General features: G+C 43.4%; 1 protein-coding gene across 10 annotated transcripts in view; it reads right to left on the bottom strand.

Annotated features, from left to right (window-relative positions):
- Positions 1-25503, bottom strand: part of MTUS2 (microtubule associated scaffold protein 2) — a 531311-nt gene that overhangs the window by 388471 nt on the left and 117337 nt on the right. The window contains exon 1 of one of the 10 annotated variants that reach the window (XM_059903315.1): positions 7490-7511. The exons of the other annotated variants lie outside the window; for them this stretch is intronic. The gene's annotated coding sequence lies outside the window, so the exon portion shown is untranslated. Of the gene's footprint in view, positions 1-7489; positions 7512-25503 lie in introns of those variants that run through there. 10 annotated transcript variants of the gene reach the window in all.

Raw genomic sequence — 25503 nt, 5'->3', positions numbered from 1 at the left:
GGACTCTACTTAACCTGTGGGACCTTCTGTTCTTGCTCATCTAAATGTTCTAATTACTTGGTCCAGATGCAGCAGATATTCACCCTGGCCATCAAAACCGGCACCTTCTGTCACAGCCAAGACTGATCAGAATGCATCAGAATCCTTTCCCGACCCCAAGAAGAGATGAGATCGAATCCTCAGGGCAGGCAGAGAAAGGCCGGGCACTGGGAACCAGTCCCCTGGCTTGCTCCTTCCTTCCAGGTAGACAGAGAACCAGACCTATTCGTACCCAGTTGACCTTGTGATGATGCCCTTGGGGGCCAGACGAGCCTGGGACCCTGACACTGGCATCTGCAAGATCCCTGAGGCGGGCCAGACAGATGCTCACAGAGCCAGATTTCTTGAAGCAGCAGGGCCACCGACAACAGCTAGAAAAATGCAAGTGACACAAGTGGTCACCAGGCGGGAGGCCCATTGGCAAGTGCCACTCAGGGCACCCTGCACTTGTCCATAAAAGAGCACCATCAGGCAGGGCAACTTTCCCGGAGCTCCAGGGAAACAATCCTGAGTGGCTTTACTTGTTTATTCCATTTCTTTTTAATTTTTTTATCAAGGTATAACCTGCATACAGTAACATGCACCCCTTTGCGTGTGTAGTTCAGCAAGTTTTGACAAACACATACAGCATGCGTGTGATTATTACCGCAACCAATACATAGAACCATTCCAGCACTCCCAAGATTTCCCCCTGCTCTTACACTCAACTCTCCCCTACACCCCAGCTCCTGGAAACCACTCATCTATCTTCTGTTTCTATAGTTTCACCTTTTCCAGAGTATCTTATGAACAGAATCATACAAGATGTAGCCTTTTGAGACTTTCTTTCATTTTGCATAATTGGAGACTGATCCATACGGTTTCATGCATCCATAGTTTATTCCTTTTTTTAATTTTTATTTTTTAATTGTGGCAAAATACACATAACATAAAATTTACCATTTTAACCACGTTTAAGTGCACAGCTCAATGGCATTAAGTATATTCACACTGTCGTGCAACCATCTTTGGTAACTTTACTTTTGAAGGCTGGCCTCATTAAATGCTTACGTTTGAACTTTAATTCCACTCAAGGTCCCTTGAGAACAATGTGAAAGTTTGACAGCACATTTTGTTGGCGAGACCACGAGTAAGTCAAGATACATCCAGGCTGCCAGCAAAGTCCTGGCCCCTGCCTGCTGCCCCACTATTTTTAGAGCCACTTTCACTCTTAAGAGTGTCCTGGTTTGGACGATAAGCTTTGGTCACACTTTGCCACAGGGAAAGAGTTTCTCTCTGACATTCCTGGTGAAAGACCAATTTTTTTCCTAAATGTTTAAATAAAAACCTTGTGGTCTATCAAGTTACAACTGTCCGAATTACAGATACATTTACCTTTGACCCAACAATCTCATTTCTGAGATTTTATCCTAAAGATAGAGACACCTGCAAAGGCGCGTAAAATATCACAGCAGTGTTTGCAGAAGAAAAACATAAGAAACCGGGCTTCCCTGGTGGCGCAGTGGTTGAGAATCTGCCTGCCAATGCATGGGACACGGGTTCGAGCCCTGGTCTGGGAAGATCCCACATGCCGCGGAGCAGCTGGGCCCGTGAGCCACAATTGCTGAGCCTGCGCGTCTGGAGCCTGTGCTCCGCAACAAGAGAGGCCGCGATAGTGAGAGGACCGCGCACCGCGATGAAAAGTGGCCCCCGCTTGCCACAACTACAGAAAGCCCTCGCACAGAAACGGAGACCCAACACAGCCATAAATAAATAAATAAACAAATACTTAAAAAAAAAAAAATCAGAAACCATCCAAGTGGCTGTCCATAGAAGCAGGTCACATAAACGATGGTGCATCTACCCTCCCCCTCCCCCAAAGAATTAATGTGCAGCTGTAGAAGAAACGGAGAGGCTCTCTGTATTCTGATATGGACGGAGCTCTAGGACACAAGCAAGGAAGAACAGTATGTATGAAGGGCTACCTTTTGTGTAAGAAGGTGAGGGGGGAGACAATATACCTGTACATTTGCTTGCATATGCATAAAGGAACACTCCCAGAGACCCTAACTAACCTGTCTATCTATGGGGTGAGGGGTGGGATGAGAATGGAGGTGGCAGAAAGGTCTCTAAACGTCTTTTAAAATGTTTTCAACAGTGTAAGTGTATTACTGGTTAAAAAAAAAAATTAAATAAATTTAAAAAGCCGGAGTGTAAAATGTTCCCTGGGAAAAGAACTGCTCCATTTGATGGCATGGACTCTTTATTATAATCAAATTATTTCCAATATCCACAAAATCAATAAAACAATCAACGTACCCTTCAAACACTGAACGTACCCCAAAGCCCTCAAATTATCTAGAAAGGCATGTCCTTTTCAAAATTCATCGTGTAGTTTGGCGAAGCACGAGAAAGTTCCTTCTGATGATGTGCTTTTAAATTTAAACCTGGGGCTTGGGCTTCCCTGGTGGTGCAGTGGTTGAGAGTCTGCCTGCCAATGCAGGGGACACGGGTTCGAGCCCTGGTCTGGGAAGATCCCACATGCCGCGAAGCAACTGGGCCCGTGAGCCACAACTACTGAGCCTACGCATCTGGAGCCTGTGCTCTGCAACAAGAGAGGCCACGATAGTGAGAGGCCCGCGCACCACGATGAAGAGTGGCCCCTGCTCGCCACAATTAGAGAAAGCCCTCGCACAGAAACGAAGACCCAACACAGCCAAAAATAAATAAATTAATTAATTAAAAAAAAAATTTAAACCTGTCATCACAAAAGAAAAGGCATGCCTCCTTAGTTCTCTTCTGGATGCCATGTTCAGTTCTTTTGAGGGAGAAATGTTTCTTGATGATTGGAATCGCTTTAAAGCCAAAAAAAGTCGCTAGTGCCCCTGACAATGACCTGGGCAGATGGTGCAGGGTCCGAGTGGCCAGTCATGAGAGAGAGGAGGCTGGAGGGCCAGGCACGGAGCCCACTGGGTCACGGGGCCAAGGATGTGCTGCTGTCTTACGACCAAAGGACATGATCACGAGTAATTACACGCCACAGGACACACACTCCTGTAATTCTTCTGAGTCTCTATTTTAAAACAGACTATACTCACAACCTTCATATCACAGTAATTTCCAACAGACACGAGCAATCACTCTCTCAGTCGAGTTCCAATACGAGAACGACATAATTCTAAGTGCACAAGAATGCTGTAAGAATTCACACAAGCCCAGGTATACGATTTCTACATCCTAATGAGAAAACAAAGATATACATGATGCTCCCTTTCCCACTCTTCCTCTTGCAGATGATGTTATTTAAGCTCTTCTGTGTTGCCTAATCCAACAAAGTTTGCATTCCTGAGTTGGCTTCCTTGGATATTGTATGCTATTCACTAAGCAAAACTGGATCTACAAAGTGAGGGGTCAGGGCCCCATCTAGTTGATCCTTGTCTGAACTGTTTTATGAAACTAGGAAAATCCCTCTGATGCAAGTTCTTTAAACTATGGGGAAAGTTTTCACCAGCAGACATTTCCCTGTTTCACTAAACTTTCTATGTTCTTAGCATACTCTAATAAATGTCAAGTGCAAGAAGAATGCTTAAAGAAAAGAAAGAGCACACGTGACAAGAGAAATGTGGTGGAGAAAATACAGTTTTTGAACTTGGCAGAGAAATTCTATTTCATGGAGCAATGTCACCACACTTTGTGCAACTGTGATTTAGAAGTCATTTTCCTATCTTCTTGACCATTGCTGGGCTATGAATCTCTTGCAGAGGGCTGTGCTGGTCTGAGAAAGAGATAGAAAATGGATTATAACCCACATCAAAGTGTGTTGCTGAGAGAGGTCAGTTTTGTAAATTAGTATTTTTTCTTTTTTTAAATTTTTTTTGGCCACGCAGCGTGGCATGCGTGATCTTAGTTCCCCGACCAGGGATTGAACCTGTGCCCCCTGCAGTGGAAGCGCAGAGCTAAAAGAACAGCTGTAACCACTGGACCACCAGGGAATTCCCTGTAAATTTTTAAACTGAAAACAGTATTTTTTAAACTGAAAACAGTAAACAGGCAAAAATGGTAACTTTCTGAATGCATAATGTTTGAATTTCCCATTAATAAAATAAGTAAACCCTGAACTCTGCCAGCTCAGAAACTGAATTAGCACAGTACTGTTTTGTTTAATTCTCTTTTTCTCTGCCTGCTTCCCAGTGAAGAGAAACACTTCTGTATCATTTTGATTATCATAAAGGCTTTCATCTCTTACCTGATAATACCGCGAAGTAACATTATGATAGCGGATGAACATGTGAGGCTGTTAACAGGCTATAAATATGCCTATAACTCACACAGTTCTGTTGTGTCGAGTAACTGATGAAGAGAGAGCAAGTAAACATAGCTCGCCTCTTACCAAATCGGTTATATTCTAAAAGTTTAGGGATAAGTAAATTGTTGGGGACTAAGAAAACATTATCCCATAAAAAATACAATAGTGTTTCCTCTAAACTGTAAAGTAAGTGTTTACATTACAGTAGTGTTTAAGTTAAATTTTTAATTAAAAAATATTATAGTGTTTAAGTGTCCAGGTGAATTCCCCAGAGTCGATTTAACTCATGAATGACTGATTATAATAAGTGCTTAAGTCCTGGTCATTAAGACTTTCCTTTCCTTCTCCTAAGAAGAGTGTCAGCCTTGGACAAGACTTTTAGAAACACATAAAGGTTCTCTGCTTTCCTCTGGGCTCACTTTGTAAGTCCACCTCCAACTCTCCACTTCTAGAACTGTCCTACACCTCCCACCATGGCCTCCCACCAGGCCTGTCCATTTTCCCCAAACTGGTCCGCGTTCCAAATGGCCCATCTGTCAAACTTCTTAATCCCAATGCCAGGAACCTGACTCACAGAACCTTGGAGCTGGGGGGACACAGGGGTCCTCTGATCCACTCCCCGCCTGCCGCCCCGTCGCCACCCTACGCTCCTGGAAGTAATCCAGACCAATGTAAGAATGCCTAACTGCATCATAATCTATCCAAAGACATTTGCATGCAGTAAAAGTTGGCCAGTAACCCAAAGGATTACATAATGTATAGAATTCCAGGAAGCGTTAAGCAGTAAACATGAAAACATCTAAGCCATCTACCTGAAGATATTTTGAACCCAGGACACCCACAAGAGCAGGCTGACACCATCTTAGGTCTGCCCCCAGGGTCAACCCTTCTAAGCTGGCACTGCTTTTCACAGCTTCTAGCCTCCTCCACTCGTGGACTCACGGGCCCTCTAAGAGCTTCCACAGAACCTCTGGAAGGATGGGGCCAGGGCAGGGAGGTGGGGGCGGGGCAGCCACGTGCACTTAATTCTGCAGTTTATGGCGGCGGCTGGGCAGGGGGCCGCGAGGGAGTGCTGCTTCTGTCACTGGAGCTGAAAGAACAGCTCTAGCAGCTGAAAGGGATCTCTCTAAGCTAAAACTCCTCCTCTCTTAAAACTGGTCTAAGCGAAGGCCAGTTGGGTTGAAATATCTTAAAACAACACTTTGGGCAATTTTAAACGGAAAAGCGATATGGTAATGAGATTGATCGATCATAAATTTCTTAATCCCACTGTGAGAAAAATATATACAGCTGTACATAAAACTCATCATCTCGTCACCCTTCCTCCAGCCTGGACCCCACCTGACTCTGCACCTACATTCCCGAACCTGGGGTCACGGACGGCTCTCTCCTCTCCCTCACTCCTCAGACCCAATTCACAAGCAGAGGACGGTAAAGCTGAGGTAATCTGTACCCGCGGCACCAAGTTCAAAACATGGAAGGATCCACCACCTGGTGCTGGTGAAATCCACACCCCTTACTCCATCCCTTCCCCCAACTACCTATCTGTCCTGGAAGAGCCAATTACTTCCTTCCAGAGTTAGTGTACGCATGTTCTTTGTTTACAATCCGGGTTAGCACGGTATGCAAACAGTTTACACCTCTCTCCTCCCACCCACTCCCACTCTCCTGGAAGCTGGTCCTTCCAGCCCACACAAAGCTGCCTTTTTTCTATGTAACAGCTGATCGTTTTCCATTGCATCTACGAACCTAATTTAATCATCCTTCACCAGCAGTCATTCAGATTACTTCCAATCTTCTGCCATTATTACAATGCTCTGCTGATTTTAACTTCTAAATGTTTCTCATATCCACTCTCTCTAGGATCCTCCTACTATAGATGCTTTCACTGACTCTACCCTGTACCTCACCATCCCTCCCCTGGACTGCCGCCATAGCCGGGTAACTGACCCCCCTTGATCTGAACCCTCCCCCCACTATCCTTCCTCCAAAATTCACCACAATCTACTGAACTACAATTCTGTCCATGTCTATCCCAAGCTTAAAACTCAACAGCTGCCACAATGTACTTAGTGAAGGCCAAGTTCACTAGCACCTTACACAAGGCCTCCTCCAATGTTTACCCAGTGCAGTCGTATCAACGTAGTAATGTCACACTGTCTGTATCCTCAGACAACATCAGGCTGCTCTGTACCCTCTGCCTTTGGCCATGCTGTGCCCTCATCCTGGAACACGCTCCGATCTTATCTCAACAGCCTTTCAGACGGCTCTACCGCCCCTTCCCCAGAAGACGTCCCTGAGCCTCACGATGGACAATGAACGTCCACAGCTGCCTGTACCTACTTCAACTTTCCCTTGTACAACTCCCAGTGAAGTCACACCATAGAACGCTCTCCCGCTCTGCTGTAAACTCAGAACGGAAAGAATCCCGCACCTCTCCAACTGAAATAGGGCAGGCACTTAAATGTTCGTTGCAAGGAACCAGTACGGAAAAAAGAGAGAAGCTGAGTTTCAAAATGGCAAAGGTACAGCAGAAATTAACACAACATTGTAAATCAACTATACTTCAATAAAAAATAAATTTTAAACAATGGCGCAGGTGATCAAGATGTTACTGTGCCTCAGTTTTCCCACCACAGAAATGAGAGATTACAGTATTTTCCCCATGCAGCTGTGGTAAAGACTAAATGAGGTAATATGCACCGAATACTTAAAACAGTGCCAACATATGGAAAGCACTCAGCAGATGTTATTGTAGTGTGAGGAAGGAGAATAAGGACTGGGGAAAAGACCTTCCAGTTGGCTGACCAGCTGTGACCACGGTCGTCTGAAGAGCTTTCCTACAGTGTAAAGGCAAGGCTGGAAGGGACGGCCGTGATGCTGGCCCGGGGACCGGAAACTCCCGCTGAGAAACCAGCCTGAAGACTCACTGTGGAGTGCTGGAGGGGAGCCCGGAGACTGAAAGGACCACGAGGGTCCCACGGACCACACGTGCGCCTCTGTGGCCCAGGCCGGGACGGAAGCGAGCCAACAGGGGGAGCGGCCAGAAACTGCCCAGGAGGAGGGTCAGGTCTTCAGGTGGGGCCTGAGCATCAGGGAGGAAGGAGAACTAAGAATGGCTCTGAGTCAGCTTTTAGAATCGAGACACTTAAATAAATGTCATACCTTGATGACTCTGGCCACCAGGGTTGGAAAGGGCTGTGGCTAAAATTCCAACCCACTCAACACGGACAATTTCAATGACGTCCTGCTGCCAATCCAGTCGGGCTGCCTATGGAGTTAAGGGCGGAAGAGTGTTAATTGTTCCAGAATTCCGTCAGCACTGCAGTTTCCTGGGCTCCATCACATGCCCCATATGGAACCTCATTTTCTTCTTTAATGACTGAAGGATTATCATTCTGTCCTCTCATTGCCTCCAGGGAAGCAAAGGCTCCAGATGGGCCAACCCCCGTTACGTGATTTTCCAAGAGCAATGCATATTTGCTTTGTATACATAGCTCTGCCATTTATTATTCATTCTACCGACTATCTAATCTATTAATGTGCTGAGCTTTCTTTATGAATCATGAATTAGCTATGTGGCATTTTGGTGAACAGTAAAACTGTCGGGGAGTGACATGGGGAGAGTTTTTTTTTTTAACATCTTTATTGGAGTATAATTGCTTTACAATAGTGTGTTAGTTTCTGCTGTATAACAAAGTGAATCAGCTATACTTATACATATATCCCCTTATCTCCTCCCTCTTGCGGTTCCCTCCCACCCTCCCTATCCCACCCCTCTAGGTGGTCACAAAGCACCGAGCTGATCTCCCTGTGCTACGTGGCTGCTTATGGGGAGAGTCTTGCTAGAAATCTCCTTTTGCTACAAGTCTAAGGAAATAATACAAATCTGACAAAGAGTAACCACAATTTTTAAGACTGTCAGTTCTAAAGGAACCCCAGAACTGTATGTTTTCATCATTCATGTGTTCATTCATTTAACAAATGTTTATTAGGAACCTACTAAACAAGCTCTGTAGGAGGTACTAAGGAAAAGGAAAAAGGGATGTAATTCTGTATCTCACAGCTCCTTCAACACCCACTCATGCACCTAGCAGGAGACAAGCAAAATGACAAAGTAGGTCATAAGGAATCAACCTTAGTGTTCACGATTTTTTAAAACTGAAGCCATTTCACAATTCAATTCTCCTAACAGAAAATCAGTGCAGATCAGTGGCCTGCAGACTAAATTCAGATAGGGTTTGTTTGGCCAAAACCGTTTTGGTGTTTTTCAAAGGTGGGTCAGTATTTTAAAAACAAAATCAAGAGAGTCACAGAATTAATTTTTCTTTTAAATATGTCTAATTTCTCTTGGAAGACACATGAAAATATCTAGCAACGCTGGAGGCACATTCCCTCGAAACAAAAGTCCTCCAAAGCGGAGACACAGCTGTCCCGTTAGATGCGCCCCGCCCGCTCCAGGACATGCCCCGGTCCATGACCTCTCAGTCTGCACACGCCCTGGCAGGTAGCACTCACCAGCCCCAAGAGTGCTCTGCACCCACACAGGGACCAGAGGTGGAGAAGGAAGGACAGACTAAGCGGGAAGCCTGACTCAAGAAAACTCGGGGGGAAAAGAATTCTTTGAGCCAGAGAAGAACAGTCCTACGTGTTAAACATGCAAATACACCACACCCAGCACACTTTAGATAAAACATTTTATAAAACTGCAGCTACGGAAGGCATCTATTTTCACTCTCTGCCCAAGTGTAACCACTGTTTACACTTAGCAAGACCATTCCCATCACGTACTAGACAGCAGAGAGCACCGTAATTCCAGTCCCTTTCTAAGGCTAAAGTCCTTAAAATCAGATACCAAAATAGTAGATATTTCTCACCTTCCTTCTTCCCTATCAACCTAGCAAGGACTCCAGCCTCTACTTTTCACTTTCCTTAGTCATTTTTCTCATGACTGTCCAGGACTGTGCTAAAATAAAAAATACAAATTTTCTCCCCATTCATTTTCAACACTTCGAAATGACTTATTATCAGCGTCACTAATAATCAGGAAAAGCAAACTAAATTTACAGTTAGAAACCCCAGTCACGGACTTCCCTGGTGGCGCAGTGGTTAAGAATCCACCTGCCAACGCAGGGGACACGGTACGAGCCCTGGTCCGGGAAGATCCCACGTGTCGTGGAACAACTAAGCCCATGCGCCACAACTACTGAGCCCACATGCCACAACTACTGAAGCCCGTGCGCCTAGAGCCCGTGCTCTGCAACAAGAGAAACTACCGCATTGAGAAGCCTGCACACCACAATGAAGAGTAGCCCCCGCTCGACGCAACTAGAGAAAGCTCGCGCACACCAGTGGAGCTGGAAGCTTCGCGCAGAAGCAACGAAGACCCAACGCAGCCAAAGATAAATATAATTAATTAATTAATTAATTAATTAAAAAGAAAAGAAACGCTGGTCACAAAATCCCAGGGCTAAAATGTAGCGAAACAGGAAAGAACACTGCAATTAAGATACAGCTACTTTGAAGAGCAATTCGGCAACAATCAACAAAGCTGAAGATGCACATGGCCCAGGACCCAGCAGTGGGACCCAGCGTGTGCTCTGAGTGGTGACTCCTGACATTCCTTTACTATGACCCTCAGTAAGAAATATATTTGACATCACAACCCAGTGCACCCACATACATACACATCTAACTAAAAGAAAAGCCTAACAAAACCTACCCACATAATGTGCAGTGCATTTTGATATTATTTATATAACATATAACATAATGAATCTTTATTAGTTTTTAATGTGGGTTGCAATCCATTAAATCGATTTCATGACACATAAATGTGTGACAGTTTGAAAAGTGCTCAAAGAGGATACCTTTGAGTGTTAGAGGATACCTATCCCCTGTGTCTATGGACTTATCCATCAGAAATCCTGTTGTATTACTTTTGCTAAGACCGAAAATGTTTAAATAATCTCAATGTCCATCAAAGCAGATGGGAAAAATAAAATTTCATGTTCATATCACAGAACAGTGAAAACTGAGTAAACTAAATCCAGGTCTTCATTTTGATAAAGCTTAAAATTAATGTTACATTTTCTTCTAAAAAAAAGCAAGTTATCAATACATATGCAGAGTGTATGTAGACTTAAAACACCAAAAAATGAGCTATATATTTCTTTGGATACACACACACATAGTAAAGGGATAACACCACACAAGGAAAGGAGTCACACTTACTTCTGCACAGAAGTTTTCTTGGGGAGAGACGCATAGGGAAGGGATTAAGGTAGGGGTGTGAAGCTGTAGCTGCATCTGAAACATTTCTTTAAAAAAAAAAAAAAACTTCAGCAAATGCAAAAAAGCAGCATCTCTTAAACGTGGATGTTCATACAAGGTGAATTATTTTCTGTATTTTTGTATGTTTGAAAAAATTCACAAAATTTAAAACTAGTTTATAGAGTTACCTTTTCAAGGTGCACACTTCTCCCGTAAGACAGGAAATGAACATCAAAGGATGCAAAGGTGATTCTCTAATGCCTGCAGCCCTTAGAATGTGGGGTGTCCGTGGGAGGTGTGCGCTACACTGTGGACCAGAAGGTAAGACTAACCTACGTGGTTGTGCTTCTGCAATTTTTGACAACTGAACACGTTAAAACACTAAGATCATTTGGGATTTTTAAACATCGAAATGTTCTGCTCCCAAACACATACTGCTTATTCTGAAGCTCTGGTGGTTGAAATGCTGCCTGGTGCTGAATAGGCATGATTTTAGCTGACTCCTCGCAAGGCCACCTGCTAAAATAACGCAGAAGGACTCTGTGGGGACCAATTACTCCATGGATTAATAATGCTGACTGTCTCTCTGGTGGAGGGACCTGGAAAAACAGAGCGTCGCTGCATCAGAGAAGCCAGCCATTACCGTGCCTGTGACGCTCTGCTCGGAGGGCTGGTGTCCCCCATGCCCCCGCCATAGCCGCACCTGCAGACACATTCTCACACCCTCCAGAGGCAGCTTTCTTTATGCACATCTAAGATGCTGAGATTTTTTTCAAAAGCGGTTTGACCTAAGCAAATATTTCTTTCTCTGCAGTAGTCGCTCCGAACGTACAGTTTTAACACCCTCTGACTCAATCCTGTCTATACCTTGTGAAATTCGGAAGTTCTCGTTAAAGTCACAATTCATAGGTGGGACTTCACCCTTGGCTATTAACGCCTGGCAGCAGTGCTACCATGACTGGTCCAGTGTGGCTGTTTGAGTGCAGCCCACGGACTTCATCCATTACTTTATTGACAAGAGAAGCTTTGCTATCGCAGAAAGAACATGGCAAACGGGATAAGAACACCTAAATCTGTGTCCCATTTTGGTGTCGCGGAAGCTTTCAGACCTCGGGCAGGTCCCTTCGCTGTTTGGGACCGCAGTTTTCTGTCTCTATTTTCTCACATGTTTAAATGAGAACTAAATGCGCTGAAGCACCTGGGAAGTTCCATATAAAACAGAGGCAGCACGAAAACATGAGGTGGAGCTGTTATTAGCGGCAAAAGCAATACATGTAACGTCTGCACCCCATTATATAATGCAAATAAGCACCCGGGAATGCTATTTCGGTACGCTGCAGCCCATTCAATGAGTCTATAGCCCTTTTTGCTAAAATCCTAATGGGTTTCATGTTTCTCTCAACTATTAATTTGAATTCTTTATTACAATTTCTTTCTCAGCTTGAGAGAACAGACACCCAGTTCATTTCTTTTTCTTTTCTTTCTTTAGGCCACACCTTGCGGCATGTGGGATTTTAGTTCCCTGACCAGGGATCAAACCCGCGCCCCCTGCAGTGGAAGCTCTGAGTCCTAATCACTGGGCCGCCGGGGAAGTCCCCCCCCAGCTTATTTCTTCACATCTAACACACTTGTATTCCTATCACATGTTCAACATGCACCTGTTTATAATGGGGGGAGGAAGGCATTTGCTGAAATTGTCTATTCATCTAACACCTGTTAGGATGGGTACTGTCAAAAAAATAAATAAATAAAACCAACAGACAAGTATTGGTGAGGATGTGGAGAAATCGGAACCCTGTCGGTAGGAATGTAAAATGGGGCAGCCTCTATGGCAAACAGTATGGAGGTTCCTCATCAGATTGAAAATAGAACTCGCATATGATCCAGCAAGCCCACTTCCGCATATTTATCCAAAAGAACTGAAAGCAGGATCCTGACGAGAGATTAGTGCCCCCATGTTCACTGCAGCACTATTCACAAGAGCCAAGATGCAGAAGCAACCTAAGTGTCTATCAATGGATGAATGGACAAAGAAAATGTGGTGTGGAATGGAATGTACAATGGAATGTCATTCAGCCTTTAAAGAAAGGAAATTCTGCACAAAGAAAATGTGGTGTGGAATGGAATGTACAATGGAATGTCATTCAGCCTTTAAAGAAAGGAAATTCTGCACCATGCGACAACATGGATGAACCTTAAGGACATAATGATCATTGAAATAAGCCAGTCACAGAAGAATACATACCATGGATTATGGGACATTTGCATTTTCTCTATGTTAATTTGTATTTCCCAATTTATCAACAATGAATATTTTTATAATTGGAGGTTTTATAATCTGAACTTTTAAGTTTTAGCAGAATTGTGGGAGAGGAGAGTCAGTGAAAGCAATTGCAATGGACTTAAATAGAATGTCTAGATTTCACTTCCTTCTCACTTCCATGGTTTCTGATGAGAAATTCAATGTCATTCTAACTGCTTTTCCTCTATAGATAAGATGTCATTTCTCTAATGTTACTTTCAAGATTTTTTGTCTGGTTTTCAAAAGTTTGACTAGGATATATTCTGGTGTGGATTTATTTGGATTATTCTATTTAGCATTCCTTAGGCTTCTTGAATTTGTAGGTTTATGTCTGACAAATTTAGGAAGTTTTCAGCCATTACTTCTTTAAGTACTTTTTCAGCCCACCCTCTCTTTTTTTTTCCTTTCTTTCCAGGACTCTGATGACACAATTGTTAGATCTTTTGTTAATGTCCCACAGGTCCCTGAGGCTCTGCTAATTTTTTTTAATCTATTTTCTCTCTGTTGTTTAGATCTGATAATTTCTATTATTCCATCTTCCATTTCCTTGATTTTTCATTCTTCTGTTGAGTGCATCCACTCTACTGTTGAGCCCATCCACTGTTTTTTTATTTCAGTTACATGTTTCAGTTCTAAAATCTCCATTTTGTTCTTTTTTACATCTTCTATGTCTTTGTTGAGACTTTATTTTTTTCATTCATTTTAAGTGTTTGTAATTGCTCTTTGAAACACTGTGTTTATTGAGATGTAATTCACATGCCATAAAATTCATCACCACTAAATAATTCCAGAACTTTGTGTCACTCGAAAATGAAACACCATGCCCTTAGCAATCACTCCCCATGCTCCTTTCTCCCTAATCCCCGGAAACCATTAATCCACTTTCTGTCTCTGTAGAGTAGTCTGAACTGTACATATCATATAAATGGAATCAAACAATATGTGGCCTTGTGTGACTGGTTTCTTTCACTTAACATAATGTTTTCAAAGTTTATCCATGTTGTAGCATGAATCACTACTTCATTCTTTTTCACGGCTTAATAATATTCCATTATATGGACATCGGACATTTTGTTTATCCAATCATACTGCTTCCACTTTTTAGTTATTATGAATAACGCTGCTGTGAACATCCATGTACAGACTTTTTTGTGGACATATGTTTTCAATTCTCTTGGGTATATACCTCGAGCAGAATTACTGGGTCACGTGGTAACACTGTATTTAACTTTCTGAGGGACTGCCAGACTGCTTTCCAAACTGGCTGTAACATTTTACATCCCTACCACCATGTATGAGGGTTGCAGTTTCTCCACATCCTCGCCAATGGTTCTTATTGTCTGTCTGTTTGATTATAGCCATCCTGGTGGGTGTGAAGTGGTATCTCATTGCAGTTTGGGTTTGCATTTCCCTAATGACATTAACCACCTTCATGTGCTGTTGAAGCATATTTGATGACGGCTGCTTTAAAATGTTTGTCAGATAATTCTAACATCTGTGCCATCTCAGTGTGGCATCTGTTGTCTTTTTTTCTTCTGGTTTGAGATCTTCTTGGTATGACAAATGCTTTTTTACTGAAATCTGGACATTTCAGGTATTATGATATGAGAACCTCCTATTTAAACCTTCTGGCATTGCTCTGGCAGAAAAGGATGAGGGTAGGGACACTGCCTCATTACTTTACTGACCGGTGGAGCTGGAAGTCCAGGTTCCCCACATGGCCCCCAATTAACCATGGAAGGGTGTGTGGCCTTATTACCACTAAGGGTGGGAAAAGTCATGACACCCCACTACGCCTCCTCTGACACCACCACACTGGGGAGGGGGAGGGGGTCTTGTTACTGCCAAGTGGGGGCAGAATCCCAGGCTCCTTACCCAGAGCCACTGCCCTGGCAGAGATGGCAGGGCACCTCATTACTGGCTCACAAGGGAAAGTCTAGGTTCCCTACCAGGTCTTTGCTGGCATGGGTGGGAATGGGGCCACAATTTTTTCTATGGTGTTTGACTAGAGCAGAGTGGTTACTGTCTAAAAGTTTTCTGTCTTGCGAACCTGCTTCTTTCGTGGCCCTTTGGTGAGAGAAACCAGGCATTGAGGGGTGAGGGAGAGCTTTTAATCTCTGCCCATGACTGTTCTGGGTTGCTGGCTTCTTCTGCTCCAAGTCTGGGATAGATTAGGCAAGAAAAAAACCCAGAAAACTCACCACGGTGTCATTCCTCAAGGTCCCTAGCTGGCCTGCCTCCTTCTCTCCACCTTTGAGACCCACCTCATGTTTGTTTTATGTATAAAGTACAAAGTTGTTAGTTGCATTTGAGACGAACAGGGGAAAGTATGCCTACAACATCTTCCCAGAGACAGAAGTCCAGCTTGTCTTTTTAAACAAAAAAATTTTTTTTAATTTTTCAATTACATCTTAAACATAGAAATAGTTTTAAAGTAAAAAATGCACATCCTTATCCTTCTGAAACGTAAGCCACTAAAATTAATTTAACCTTTTTGACAAGGTTCAACAATAAAACATCCACAGTTATACATTTATTTTTTCCACAAGACTCGTTTCGCGTTTACTACGTGATAAGCACTCTTCCGTCACATTAAACGGGTCCTGTTGACCCGATTTTGGAAGTTCCTGTGATAGCCTGCTCCTTTTTCTATTTCTCACTCTTGTCAGTGTGGCTGCCGCCAGAGAGTCCCCACACCTTTTAATCCGCTACTTCTAACAGTGTGCAGGCCGAGAAATCAGACAGTCAGTTCTTTCAGAGATATTTTTAAACCGTAGTAAACAGACTAAGAATAATAGACTCTCCACTTTAACAGCAAATTTGCCAACATCTACTTGGGCTACTCCGACGTCCTTTCGGCTCAGTTTCCTCATCATATCCCAGTTAGCTGAAATTGGGCGACAAATGGTCTCCAATAACATGAAGTGCTGCTGTATATATAACTTTCATTTCACCTTCCTCAAGATCAGATCAAGCAAGCAGAAGCCTGCGGGAAAACAGGAGACCCAGGCCAAGTACAGACCAACAGGGAAATGTTCTCCTGGTGCCTATGACAAACCCACTACCCAGGAAGGACGCCTGAGTTCACAGGCAAGTTGGAAACTGAGGACGCCAAACTACTGGGATAACTAAGCACGAGGAACAAGTTAAATGCAGATACCTAATAAGCACTTTGAAATTTTTCTTACTTCATTACTGTTTGAGTATAACCAAAACTGACACTTCTAACATAACGGTCCTAGCACCTGTTGGTTTCAGGAAATGTGCTGTGCTCAGGGAACACGTCCCAGAGGCATGTTTTTCCAAGATGCTGAGGCTAATAATTGCTTAAAGGCTGACATCAGGGCTCAGTCTCACACCTTCTCCCACATGCATATCACAAAATACAGAACACGACGTTCCTGAACTCCATGGCATTCAGAATCAGCGCCTGACATCAGACTGCAGACCTCATGCCCATCTACGCTCCTGAGAGAGAATACTTGGTCCCAAGAGAGACTGTAAGTTCTAAACTCACCTCTGTGATCTTGGAAAGTTATCTGAGTATTTTCCTCATCTAACATAAGGAAAATATCCCCTGCATTACTGAGTTTTGATGAACTCTACAGAGAAAAACCACAGTACAAAAGAGACATAAATATTTAATGAATGCAGGGACTTCCCTGGTGGCTCAGTGGTTAAGAATCCGCCTGCCAATGCAGGGGACACGGGTTTGATCCCTGGTCTGGGAAGATCCCATGTACTGCAGAGCAACTAAGCCAGTGTGCCACAACTACTGAGCCCGTGTGCTGCAACTATTAAGCCTGTGCTCTAGGCCCATGAGCCATAACTACTGAGCCTGCGCACCACAACTACTGAAGCCTGCGTGCTCTAGGGCCCACGTGCTGCAACTACTGAAGCCCGCGCACCTAGAGCCTGTGCTCTACAACAAGAGAAGCCACCGCAGTGAGAAGCCCATGCACCGCAACGAAGAGTAGCCCCTGCTCACCGCAACTAGAGAAAGCCCGCGGGCAGCAACAAAGACCCAACGCAGCCCCCCCAAAATATATATATTCAATGAATTCCAAATATCGTGACTGTTATTGATTTTTATTATTACAAGGAAAAGACGGCCTCTCTATGAAGGGACAGGATACCAGATACTACCCTCAAGTTACCGCCACCTGTAAACCAAAGTACTGAGTTGATTTTTGGTCTAGACAACTCAGTGTCTCTGAATCCAGAGTTCTTTGTGTGATGTGGTACAGTTTTTAGCACATGTGGAAAGGCAGTTGCAGAGTCCAGGTCTTGAAAGTTACCTGCATCTTCTCTGGGGTGGTGAGCAGAGAAGGTCACTTCCCCTCTGTCCCCACCAGCTCTAACCAGTCTCCCCATGACTGCCGCCCACACTCCCTCACCCAATGCCTCGCTCTCCCTTTAATATTCTCGGCTATGGTGTCTGGTTTGTTGGTGTTGGTTTTTTTCTTTTTCTAGCCATACACAATCCCCTAGACTCTGGGTCTTTATTCTATATGTTTTCTTCCCACCAGTCCCTCTCCTTTCGGTGCAATCCTCCTGACCTTTCAAATCTCCAGTCCTACTGGAGTCCACTGTCTTTGAAAAGGGAGACTTTGGTAGTTAAACGACAAGTCTTGGTGGGGAGACTCCAGGTCTTGGTGGGATGCTCCATTCAAAGGTGGGAACCCACCCTTGAAGCAGGGGTGGGGCAGAAAGAAAACCACAGGAGCACTGGTGCTGCAGCCACACCGAGCTGACATGGAAGACATCCAACCTGTGGAGAGAGAGAACCCCGGGGGGCTGGGAGTGGAGGTGGCAAAGGCTGGTGAGAACTGTGGCAGAGATGGTCTAGTCCTGGAATCAAGAACACTCATCAATGCCCGGAGCACAGCAAGGCGTCCAGGCTCCCGTGGCTTCCCCAGGCAGGAAGGGAGCACGCCCCCCATGCCTGTGCAGGTCCTCTTAAGGCAGCGGACTGGGCTGCAGTAGGCACTTGTCTGTCAGTGTCAGGCCAAGCGGGTGGGGGAAGTGTGGCTGGGATGAGAGAGTGACAGAGTGCCAGCTACGACCTGACCACAGACGCAGGCAGACAGGGATGATGGGGACATGGGGTCTGGAGGGAGGGAGGTAAGAAATGACTGGCTTGGAAACTAAGCCCACATTGCAGCAGTGAGAACCATCTCGTACAGGAGCATCAGTTTTCCCGGACACAGACACCTAGAAAACCATCATGTATGTGGGTCACACTGAGCCCCTCAGTCATATCACAGTCTTTTTATGGCAGCATCATTAGGCTATTTATAGTGAGCAATTAAAGATAGCCTAAGTGGGCCACCACATTCCTATCTGGCTGGCTCTGGCTGGTGTGGGGTAACGCTAACAAGATAAAGGCTTTCTTTAAATGCCACGCCACACAAAAGCCTTCTCTAGATACTTAAAAGTCTCCCTTTCGTTTGTATTTATATTTTATTTTTAAAGGCAATTTAATTATTCATGGGATGCAGTCTCCATAATGTGAGCTACACTGTGGGAAACTTCACAAAAACTGTTCAATGCCCGGCAGGAGGCAGGCACGTGGACATAACATGGGGGAAGGAGACGGTGTCGGGGGGCATGGGGGGCACAGTCTTTGGACCCAAGCAGACCAGAGTCAGAATCGCACGGCTGCACATAAACCATCACATAGGGAAAGTCAGCCTCTCAAACCTCAGTTTTCTTACCTGCAAAACCAGGATCTATCAACTGACTTTAGAGCCCTTTTGTATATAAAGTGCCTTATGAATTCGGGTACCTGGCGATGCTCAGGAAATGGTAGCTGTTTTAGGGACAGTCAACAGGGCACATGAGAAATGAAGTCAGGGTTATGAAGAGACGTCTGGATATACTCCACCACCCTCGAGGAACACTTCCAGAGACAACTCAGCCCCCTGTGTGGGTCCCTCGTGCTAGGACCCTACTCTGCTCGCTCCTACCTAAACCTGATCTCTCCCTCCCTCTCCTCACACATCCGCTCCTCCAAACCATCACACATACACGTCTGCGTCTGTGGCTCGTGGTCCTGGAAGGCCACTCCCCAACCCAGGCGCCAAATATCTACCTGCTCAAAATCATACCTGTGCTTCCTGGCCCTACTCAAACGAGATCTGCTGTCTTCAAGGAGATGCCCAGCCCGATACCTCCCCACCCAGAATCTCTCAGCACTGGCCACCTGCCATGGTGGTCACAGTGAGAACGTCAATGCACTCATGAGCATCCCCTCCTCCTGATCCAGTCCATGTATGTTCATTTAGAACACGCTGCCAAAGGCTTTGGATGCACGGGATAACGGGAGAGAAACTAACGGAAGGCAGCAATGTGATTTTGGTTTTCAGGACAGAAAGCTTGAGCAGCCTGTATCATCTGCAATTCTTTGAAAATAATAAGTGCAGTGGTTAAGAATCCGCCTGCCAATGCAGGGGACAACATTCGATCCCTGGTCCGGGAAGATTCCACATGCCGCGGAGCAACTAAGCCCGTGTGCCGCAACTACTGAGTCTGTGTGCTGCAACTACTGAAGCCCGTGTGCCTAGAGCCCATGCTCCACAACAAGAGAAGCCACCGCAATGAGAAGCCCGCGCACCGCAATGAAGAGTAGCCCCCGCTCGCCGCAACTAGAGAAAGCCCGCACGCAGCAATGAAGACCCAACGTAGCAAAAAAAAAAAAGAAATGACTCACTAGGATCTTAACTCAGACGTGTCAGCACTCACAGTGTGAAGCCAGGAAACAAGCTTTCACTGTCACATTCACGGAACTACACTGAAGACAAGCCACTGGGAATTTGAGTCAAGATTACACATTTTTCTGCAGAACTTATTGGCAAATGGCACAAAAATTCATCCACATTGTTAGCAAAAATGAATGCCCTCTGAAAGTTCTTTCTTCCCCTGAAATTTCAAGGAAATGGGTAAAACAAATAGACTGCTCTCTACCAATAAAACTTAAATGTCACTATGTCATATATTAAAATTTTACTTGTACGGGCATATTTCTGGACTCTCCATTCTGTCTCACTCTAGTAGCCTTTACGGTATGTTTTCTTCTCTGATAAGGGAAGTCTCAACTCTCCCTTCAAAATTTTTTTGACTTTAAAAAGAGTGCTGGCACTTTCAGCTGTCTATTTGAAACAAAATAATTTTCTTACACCATATGTAAAAATAAATTACAGATAAAGTAAAGGCTAGATGCCAAAAATAAACTAATAAACTCTTAAGAGAAAATCTAGGGGACTATGTATACAACCTAAAGATGTGTGGAGCCTTATCTCCCTCTGAAAACAAAGAAACATAAAAGATGTATTTTGCTATATGAACATTTAAAACTTTTATAGAGCAAAAGCTATCATAAGCAAGGTGTACATAAAAACAATAGATCTGGAAAAAATATTTGCAATAAAATGTTTAAAATAAAGTGCTAATATCAATAACATGTAGAAAGCCCTCTTAGAAATAGATACAAAAAAGAAAAATAATTCAATAGAAATATGTGCAAAAACATATGAATAGGAAATTTACAGAAAAGCCATGCTCCAAAAGACCAAACATAAGAAAAACTACTCAAATGCACTCTTTCCATTCAGACTAGCAAAAATTATAAAGATGATTAACACCTATCACTAACAGAAATGTCAAAAAAAGACACTCTCATAAATTGCTGGTGGCAGTGTAATTGTTACAGAAATTTTGGAAGCAATCCAGCCATGTCTATTGCTAAAAATACACTGATGAGATGCCAACTACTGTAACATTTTCTTAAAAAAAAAAAATAGTGCAAAAGAAGAGATGTACAAATACGTTTACTGCACTGCTATTCCTAACGGCAAAAAAGGAAACAAAATGAATGTTTGTTAATAGGGTAACAGTTGAATAAATAAAGATGGGTCCATACCCATACCATGGACTATAGCCATAAATAGAATGAATGGGAACTATACTAGTGGAGTCGGAGGTACTTCTGTGCGGCTTTGTTAAACAGAGAAATTAACACAGAAAAGTGTGTTTAATATGACACCCGTTAATAAAGCAAACGATTACCCCCAAATCCTTATATATTCATATGTTTATATGTTCATATATGGTTATCTGGGCAAAGAGGAAAGCACAGGAGGATACACACCAGGTAATTCACATGGGTTATTTAGGGTGACAGAGGGAAAATAAGTGAAAACAGAAAAAAAAAAAAATCCCAAAGAACACCCAATGTGTATATGATCTCATATATATATATTTCTTTAAAAAGAAAATTTTAAAAAAGAGATTGGATTAGATCTGTATCTAGCAATTTGCAGGGATATACACCAATTGCTGTTAAATTAAAAGAACAAATTGCATAATAATGTGTAAAAAAAAATTCTGTTTGAATAAAGACAAAATATCACTATATTTATAAATAAGCTTACCTATTTTTTGGAGCAAGAAGAAAGATTTGGAAAGCTATACACCAGGCTATTAACAGTGATTATCTCAGGAAGGTTGTGTTGGTTCAGAAAGAACATTAGATCAGTAACTTTGCCCATATATGATCTTTGTACAGAATTGCTTCAGTTATTAAAGCAAATGTGTTTTACTTCTATAACTAAAAATAAATACAGAAATTTTGTTTTCTACAAAAGGAAAAACAAGCGTAACAGTGACAGGGAATAAGAAGTGCTTCATGGAATTCTTTTTCGAATTCCATCCTAGAATTTACCACCAGTGCACACTCACATAAAAGTTGCATTACCTGCTTGTGCTGCACATACACACTCCATCACTACACCCTGCCCTTCAATAAACACCACTCCACCCTAGCCAGTAGCAGAGGCTCTATCAACTATTATCATTTGCTTGTCGATATTATCTCCAGGTCAGATCCTTCATCTTGGTTTCCTAATCACGGTGCCTGGGTTTAATTTGTTTTAATTAAGAGAATGTACTCAACAGACTAGGAATGGAGGGAAACTACCTTAACATAATAAAGGCCATATATGAAAAGCCCACAGCGAGCATCACACTCAGTGGTGAAAGAATGAAAGCTTTCCTTCAAAATTAAGGATAATACAAGGATGCCTGTTTTCACCAATTCTATTCAACATAGTACTGGAAGTCCTAGATAGAACGATTAGGCAAGGAAGAGAAACAAAGCATCCAAATCAGAAAGGAAAATGTAAAATTATCTCTGTTTTCAGACAACATGCTCTTATATGTAGAAAACCCCAAAGATTCCAGACACAAAACAAGCAAACAAACAAAAAAGACCTGTTAGAATGAACAAGTTCAGCAAAGATGCAGAATTCAAAGTCACACAGAAACCAGTTGCATTTCTGTACACTAACAATGAACAATCAGAAAAGAAAGTTAAGAAAACAATTCCATTTACAATTGCATCAAAAAATAAAATAAAATACTTAAATATTAACTTGACCAAGGAGGCAAAAGACTTGTTCATAAAAACTGCAAAATGATGCTGAACAAAATTAAAGAAGACACAAATGAATGGAAAGACATCCCATGTTCATGGACTGGAAGACAATATTGTTAAGATGCCAATACTACTGGAAGCAATCTACGGATTTAATCAATCCCTATCAAAATCCCAGGGACATTTTTTGCAGAAAACAGAAAACTCCATCCTAAAATTCATATGGAATCCCAAAGATGAATCCCAAAGATGACAATAGCCAAAATAATCTTCAAAAAGAAGAACAAAGTTGGAGGTCTCACACTTCCCAATTTCAACACTTATTACAAGGTACAGTAATCAAAACAGTGACAGGCATAAAGACCATATGGATCAATGTAACAGAATGTAGATTCCAGAAATGAACCTTTGCATATATGGTGAAATGATTTCTGACAAGAGTACAAGACCATTCGATGGGGGAAAGACCATCTCTTCAACAAATGGTGCTGGGAAAACTGGATATCCACAGCCTAAATAATGAAGTTGGACCCTTACCTTAAACCATATACAAAAATTGATTTGAAATAGATCAAAGACATAAACCTAAGACCTAAAACTATAAAACAGAAGACAACACTGGAGATAGCTTCATGATATTGGTCTTAGCAAGAATTTCTTGAATATGACACCAAAAGCAAGGCAACAGGGTAGATAAATTGTACTACATTAAAATTTAAAACTTCTGTGCATCAAAGAACACAACCAATAAAGTGAAAAGGTAACCTAGAGAATGGGAGAAAATACTTGCAAATCATATATCTGATAAGGGGTTAATATCCAGAATATCTAAAGAACTCCTACAATTCAACAACAAAAAATAATCCAATCTAAAAATGGGCAATGGATTTGAATAGACATTTCTCCAAAGAAGATAAACAAAAGGCCAACAAGCATACGAAAAGATGCTCAACATCACTAGTCATGAGGGAAATGAAAATCAAACCTATGAGATATCATCTCACACTCATCAGGATGGCTACTGTCAAAACAAAATAACTGTTGACAAGGATGTGGAGAAGTTGGAACCCTTGTGCACTGTTGATGGGAAAGTAAAATGGAACATCTGCTATGGAAAAGAGGGTAGCAGTTCCTCAAGAAATTAAAAATAGAGTTAACATATGACACAGCAATTCCACTTCTGGGTATGTGTCTAAAAGAATTGAAAGCAGGGTCTCAAAGAGATATTTGCATACCCATGTTTACTACAGCATTATTCACAATAGTCAAAAGGTGGAAGCAACCCAAGTGTCCATCAATGGATGAACAGATTAAAAAAATGTGTATACATACAATGGAATATCATTCAGTCTCAAAAAGGAAGGAGAGAGGAGCTTCAAGACGGCCAAAGAATAAGACATGGAGATCACCTTCCTCCCCACAAATACATCAGAAATACATCTACATGTGGAACAACTCCTACAGAACACCTACTGAATGCTGGCAGAACACCTCAGACCTCCCAAAAGGCAAGAAACTCCCCACGTACCTGGGTAGGGCAAAAGAAAAAAGAAAAAACAGAGACAAAAGAATAGGGAGGGAACCTGCACCAGTGGGAGGGAGCTGTGAAGGAGGAAAGGTTTCCACACACTAGGAAGCCCCTTCGCGGGGGGAGACTGCGGGTGGTGGAGGGGGGAGCTTTGGAGCTATGGAGGAGAGCGCAGCCACAGGGGTGCGGAGGGCAAAGCAGAGAGATTCCCGCACAGAGGATCGGTGCCAACCAGCACTCACCAGCCCAAGAGGCTTGTCTGCTCACACGCCAGGGCGGGCGGGGGCTGGGAGCTGAGGCTCGGGCTTCGGAGGTCAGATCCCAGGGAGAGGACTGGGGTTGGTGGTGTGAACACAGCCTGCAAGGGGCTAGTGCGCCACAGCTAGCCGGGAGGGAGTCTGGGAAAAAGTCTGTACCTGCCGAAGAGGCAAGAGACCATTGTTTCGGGGTGCACGAGGAGAGGGATTAAGAGCACCACTTAAAGGAGCTCCAGAGACTGGCGCGAGCCGCGGCTATCAGCGCGGACCCCAGAGACGGGCATGAGACGCTAAGGCTGCTGCTGCTGCCACCAAGAAGCCTGTGTGCAAGCACAGACCACTATCCACACCGCCCCTCCCAGAAGCCTGTGCAGACCCCCACCGCCAGGGTCCTGTGATCCAGGGACAACTTCCCCGGGAGAACACAGGGCGCACCTCAGGCTGGTGCAACGTCACACTGGCCTCTGCCGTCGCAGGCTCGCCCCGCATTCCGTACCCCCTCCCTCCCCACGGCCTGAGTGAGCCAGAGCCCCTGAATCAGCTGCGCCTTTAACCCCATCCTGTGTGAGCGCAGAACAGACGCCCTCAGCGACCTACACGCAGAGGCGGGGCCACATCCAAAGCTGAACCCCGGGAGTTGTGCGAACAAAGAAGAGAAAGGGAAATCTCCCCCAGCAGCCTCAGGAGCAGCGGATTAAATCTCACAATCAACCTGATGTACCCTGCATCTGTGGAATACCTGAATAGACAACAAATCATCCCAAATTGAGGAGGTAGACTTTGAGAGCAACAATTTATATATTTTTTTCCCTTTTTCTCTTTCTGTGAGTGTGTATGTGTATGCTTCTGTGTATGATTTTGTCTGTATAGCTTTGCTTTTACCATTTGTCCTGGGTTCTGTCTGTCCTTTTTTTTTTTTTTTTTTAGTATAGTTTTTAGCGCTTGTTATCATTGGTGGATTTGTTTCTTGGTTTGGTTGCTCTCTTCTTTCTTTCTTTTTTTTTTAATTACTTTTTTAAAAATTTTTTAATAATTATTTTTCATTTTTTATATTAATAACTTTTTTATTTTATTTTATTTTACTTTATTTTAACTTCTTCTTTCTTTCTTTTTTTTCTCCCTTTTGGTGCTCCAGCCAGCCGTCAGGGCTGTACCTCTGAGGTGGGAGAGACAGTTCAGGACATTGGTCCACGAGAGACCTCCCAGCTCCACGTAATATCAAATGGCAAAAATCTCCCAGAGATTTCCATCTCAACTCCAAGACCCAGCTCCACTCAATGACCAGCAAGCTCCAGTACTGGAAACCCTATGCCAAACAACTAGCAAGACAAGAACACAATCCCACCCATTAGCAGAGAGACTGCCTAAAATCATAATAAGGTCACA

Source organism: Balaenoptera ricei, chromosome 18 (assembly GCF_028023285.1).
Source record: "Balaenoptera ricei isolate mBalRic1 chromosome 18, mBalRic1.hap2, whole genome shotgun sequence".
NCBI classification, from domain to species: Eukaryota; Metazoa; Chordata; class Mammalia; order Artiodactyla; family Balaenopteridae; genus Balaenoptera; species Balaenoptera ricei.
This window is presented reverse-complemented; position numbering and strand designations above follow the sequence as displayed.